A 6,000-nucleotide genomic window follows, 5' to 3' on the forward strand; every position below is an offset into this window, starting at 1 on the left:
CTCTCTAGGGGCTGGCAAGGCACATGCGCTGACTGCATCAGGGACCTGGCCCATTCCTTAAAATCGGACTTTAACACTGTTCAAAGCTCTTTACTTCATTCCAGTGCTCATGCAAAACCCTGTTAGTCCATATTAGTATCTCCACACATAATCAATGACATCTGAGACTTAGGTTAGCTGTGCAAGGACTGGCAGCAAGTGCAATATGAAGCCTTCATGGTCGTCAATATTCCTACTATAATTAGATTATGATCACCTGTGTGGAGTTTGGTGGAGTCCTCACCACAAAAAGGGCGCTTGTCTGGCAGATGGAGACCCACCCCCAGGCCTCTGAGCTTCTTTGAAGCCTAGGCCTCTCTGAGGTTCTGGGCTGAGAGCCCATGAAGCTCAGCCAGTGGGAATGGAAATACCTGATGGAGGGAAGAATCCATCAGGCAGGGAGAAGTCATTTGGGGGCCCCCAAACCTTCCTCGCAACCTCTCTTTGAGTCAAACCTCAATACTTGCCTTCTTGAACTGATTGAAATGGGAACCAGAATGCTGAGGCGAGATATCTCAGCACCGGCAGGGTGCTGCGGCTTAGGAGACCAAAAGGCACAGCCTCACAGGGCTTCTCCCCCAGAGCATGTTGGGTAGAGCTTCCCCAGTGAAATACCTCCCCTTCCTCCAGAGGTTTCTGAGCTGTGCTAGGTGCACTGTCTGTGTTGAGGTAAATATGAGTCCCCATCCTCTCAGAAAGAACATGTAGCTGACCCTTGAACAACACTGGGGTTAGGAGCACCAACCATCTGCACATTTGAAAATCCACATATAACTTAAGTTGGCCCTCCACATAGGTGGTTTCCCAACTGCCAGGCGAACCTTGAACAAGGCAGCTTTGAACTGCTGGGGTCAACTGAACCTCTTCGTCAATTGAACTGGAATCAATGGAACTGAGCAAATCAATTGAAAAAAATCCTCATATATATAGACCCATGCAGTTCACCATATACAAAGACCCATGTGTTCTTTGAGGATCAACTGTAATTAAACCAAATATTCCACACAGTGTGGAAAGTGTTGTGAATTGTAAAATAGGGACAGACCCTAGCTTGGGAAGATCGAGGAAAATATCCAAGGGGAAACTTTCTGTATGACAGGAAGGAAAGAGGAAAGAAGGGGTACAGATTTAGGTACTGGTTTTGGTTATGTTGTTTTGGAGCTTTTATGATAGGTTCCCATCTGACGACTTCTCATTCCCCTGTGTTGGTCCAGCACTTATGCTCAACGAGTGAGGAGCGTGGTGAAGTTGTAGGGAAGTGAAATAGTTTTGAGTACTTAGGCGAGAGAACTAGAAAACCACCCTGTAAGCTCCCCCAAGACAGGGAGCTTTGTTTGTTTTCTTCACTGGTGTGTCCCAAGTGCCTAGTACACATTAAAAACTTCAGGAATGAATGGATTCTTTTCAGGCAGTGTTGGAGCTTATGAGTAGTAGTAGAACATAAATGCCTGGTGGCATCAACATACCTAATTGCATCATTTCATCCAAGAGGAATAGCCCCTTATTAGACGGCAGGTCTAAAACAGGCAGACTTGAACTTTTCCAGGCAGGAGAGATGAAAGGATGATGATGTAGGCTGTTTAGTGTAGAGCCATTTGGGTCATGAAGTTTGGAGCAGGAGGACATGAAGACAAAAAAAAAGTGTCACATGGACAGGGAGCAAGTATAAAATGGCTTGTAGTTCCTGAAGGGTTGATAAATTGGCATACTAAGGGCACAGATGAAAGGATAAAGGCTGCCATGTCAGACTATATTTTCAGAAGGCAGGAGGGATGCTAGTAATAAGATGTAGGACATGGCCCTAACTGAAGTGGAATGGAGGGAAACGGCTGTAAAACGAGAAGGGGTAGACAGTGAGAGGCCAGGTTATAGGCGAATCTGTCCACCCGCATGTTGAGACTTTGATGATTCCTCCCACTTCGAGTCCCTATCCTGGGCCCCATCCCACTTCTTTCCTGTCCCAAGGTGTCCACAGAATCAGTATTTCCTCCAATTCCAAGCTTTGGTCAATGGCATCGCTCTGGACAAGTCAGAAATGGGACAGTGAGAGAGAGGGCTGTAATGGACATCTGTTTTATTTTTTATATTTGGTTTGACCCCAGCAGTCATTCACCTTCTGGAAATCAAATCTCTGTTTCCCTCTGAGGAACTCACCCCATTCTCAGGATCAGTCCCTGTATAAGTGGAGTGACCTTTCCCTGACACTCTTCCTTTAAGGTTGGATGTAGAACTCAGGCTTGGCCTAAAAGATTGTTCCATGTTTTTGGCAACACGGATGGAGATATGACCTAACTGGAGACAATAAGTCACACTGGGACATTTAAAGACACTGGGGGGAGAGACATCCTATTTTTAGCTACACCTGAAGCTTGGAGGATGTTATCAGACAGAAAGTTGCACGATGATGCCAGACCAGAATACGGAGCCAAGAAATGGATAGGAGCTAAATCCTGATGGCACCCACAAGCCCCAGTATGAATCCTCCTGCCGAGGGCAGCTTCACTCCCAGACTTTTTCATGGACATGAGTCAACAGATTCTTGTTTCAGTTTTCAAGAGCTGAGGCTCTTGAGTCCATCATGGTTGCCACTGGAATGTTCCATGTCCAAAGCCTTTGGCCCATTGAAAGGCCAGAGGCCGCACAGCCTCTATGCCAGGTATGGGCAATGCAGTGCATCACTACGGCTCCTAAGATAATGGAGCACGATGATCAGTCATCTCAGAAAAGTTTTCAGAGGAGAATTCAATGGGGTTGGAAGGGGCCCACTTGTAGTGGAGCTTTTTTTAAATCTAGGTTACCCAAGAGACCATCTAGTCTACCTGAGACAGGGAGGAAAACAAGTGCTTGGTTGACCGGGAATGACAGGGAGTAAGTGGGAAAATGAATGAAATGGAATTTAAAAATTAACAAGGGGCGTATAAGCTAGAAGGATAGGGGGATGAGGCCAAAGTTTGGAATTTATTCTATATTATTCCAGATAGAGGAGTTCCTGGTAATAAGCTCTATAGTGTGGAAGTAACTGACTGGAATGAAAGTAAAGGAGCCTAAGATGAGGTGATGTAGGAAGTGGGAGGCTGAGTTATTGTCTGCTCCACCCACATGGATGCGAGAGCCCTCCCCTGCCTTTTTACCCTTTCAAGTCCAGCCATGGGCCCCAACCCACGTTGGTCCTTCCCAGGGGCTCCACAAAATCTGCACTTTTTTCTCTAAGCCCAAGCTTCAGGTAATGCAGGTACATAACTTGGGACACGAAGATGCAAGTGTGGTAGTGACAGACGGCTGTGGTGGACATCGGCTTTGTTTTGTTTTTGTCCTTACAGGAGTCACACATCTTGCTGGATAAATGTCCTCAACTGCTCTCTGGGAAACACACTCCATTTTTGAGTCCCAATGTGTACAAGTGGAGCTGCCTTTCCTCAGAATCCTGTTGTAAGTGTGGGTATGTGTGCAGTCATGGCTAATGAAAGCATTCCATGGAGGTCCATGGTGAGCCCCCAAATATCTGCAACCCTGGAACTCACCTCTGGTTCCTGAGCTACAGGTGATCTGGGAGAGATTGATTAGGGCTTCAGCACAGCCTTGAATATCAAAAGGTGACACCTCCATCCTGATAGCTGAATAGTACTCTCTAAAGGCAAGACCTTATATATTTCTATCAAGCATGGATGGAAGGAGGCACCAAGATCACATTTCCCAAAGACAGGGATGCCATGCCTGACGACATCACTGCAAACATTGTTTTACTACTCAACCAAGAGCCCCGTGGCTTTTTGGTCTAAGGCATCGGCGTGCGTGCTGTGCAGTATCTGATCAGCCTCAAGCAGGTGGAACAGACTGAGGAAGCTGGGAGCCAGGCAGGGTCACAGTGCGGGATGATGGGGCATAAACTCATGTTCCACTTGCAAGGTCATTCATTCCCCTCTTCCTTTCTTCTTACTTTCCAACTTACTCTAAGGCATCTTTTCCTTCCTTTTAGCTTTATTTTATCCTGGAAGGTAGGTGGCTGCCTGGTCAACATTCCTGCCACTGAAGCTGAGTGATGCTTTTGTTTTGCAAAAAAAAATTATCAATTCAAAAGCCTGAAGAAATACCCAGGTATGGAAACCACTTTGCTCAGGTGACTTTCCAGGAGGGAAACTTCAGTGTCAAGTGTGTAGGATGCTTCCCCAACACATTAACATGACCCACGGGACAGACTTTTAAGCAGCATCTACGCTGTTCCTAGACCTGCTCCCAACCAGCCCAGGATCCACTGGAGCAACGACCACCCACAAACACACCCACTGAGGGTTCGTTCACTCTACTTGCGATCCTCTGATCACTGACTTCTACATAATGATTAAGCCACTGTTTCTTCTTCACTGATACTTTCTGAGAATAGACCTGTCCTTGACCCTCTTCGGATATACAAGCCATCGTCCCCACATCCCAAAGGATATAAAGCACCCATGAGGGGGAAGGTGTGGGCCACACATGGTCATTAACTAAGCTAAGAGGCAGGAGACACAACCCATCTCCTCACACATCATCAGGGACAAAATAGGCTTTTGGGGGCACATGCTATCTATTTCTCACTAGAGCTGCAGGGGACTGGTCATGTTTTAGAAGCCAAAGGAAGCAGAAAGTAAGAGCTGAACTCACTCTTTCCTTTCCCTAAGCACAAGCCCTCAGTTACCCAAAACCCATGCTCCCACCACAGTACACGCAAACATCAGTATTTTTAGAGAAGCATTTGTTCCCCAAGGGAGGAATTACTTGGGGGTGGGAAATGTTTCTCTGGAAATTCTGGAGACCAGTTTTCTGTCTAAATGGTAGAGACATCTCTGAAAGCAGTGCCTTCAGCACTGGTGAGAGCAGCCAGAGGCCCCCAGCCAGCTTGATGCCTGCAGGTGGGGCTTGGATGGGGCACAGTCTCCCTGTGAGGCCTAGATTAGGGTGCTACTGACATAGAGCTGCTCCATAATGTTGCAACTTTCTGGGGTTGTCTGTCCTTGTGTCTGATTTGTGTAATACTTGGAGAACTCTGGCCAGGGCTTGGATGGGCCACAGTCTCCCTGTGTGGTCCTGGTTGGGGGTGCTTCTGATACAGTAGCTGCTTGAATGATGCAACTTTCTGGGGTTGCCTGACCTTGTCTATGATTTGTGACTACCTGGAGAACTCTGGCCAGCAAAGCAAGCTTCTTGTGGCCATGAGTTTGTATTTGTCACCTTACAGCAGGTAGCCCTGGAATTGATAAGTGGCCCCAGGGGGGACCCTGCCTGGGCCCGTACTTCTGCCTTCTGCTGAGCTTTCCCAAACTTCACTGGGGAGGGAAGGGACTCTCAAAGGCAGGGGCTATCGGCTGCATGCTGATGCCCCAGCTTCTCCTGTAGGAACTTCCCAAAGCCTTTCCTGACTTTCTGACCTTGTTCGTCGCAGTCAAGGCAGCTCTACCTTGTTCTGGGCGTCTGCTCTGTGCAGGTGGTACAGGGCTGCCCTTTTTCTGGGAACTTTCTTGCTTCTTGCCTTCTCTCTCAGGATGAAGACAATGAAATAAGCCTCTCTTTTGTTTCCTGAGTGGTCTTTCAGGAGCAGACTGCCCCTTCTGTGCCGTGGTTTGGGAAGACTTGCTTCCAATTACGTCCTCTACTGCCATGTCCTGAGTAGGAGCATTCTTCCTGCTGGGGTGGGATGTTCCCAGCCCTGGGTCGCCTTCACCAAGCTCTTCTGATGTGGGGCCCTGAGGGCTCACTCTCTTTCTAGCTGGTAGAATAATGTCTTCTGACACCACCTTAAGACATGCTTGGGCCCCGAGGCGCCTGCCGCTGCTCCATACTGACTCCTGGGTCCTGCACATGCACAGGCCACCCCTGGGAGCTCCCGTGTCTACACTGGGACACCCTGAGCATGAGGCAGGGAGGCTTTGTAAGTCAAGCTGTCTGAGGCAGTGGACATGTCACTGGGGCGACCTTGGGCTTCAT

The sequence above is a fragment of the Rhinolophus sinicus genome, chromosome 17 (genome assembly GCF_057876585.1).
Source record: "Rhinolophus sinicus isolate RSI-liver-muscle chromosome 17, RSI-T2T, whole genome shotgun sequence".
NCBI classification, from domain to species: Eukaryota; Metazoa; Chordata; class Mammalia; order Chiroptera; family Rhinolophidae; genus Rhinolophus; species Rhinolophus sinicus.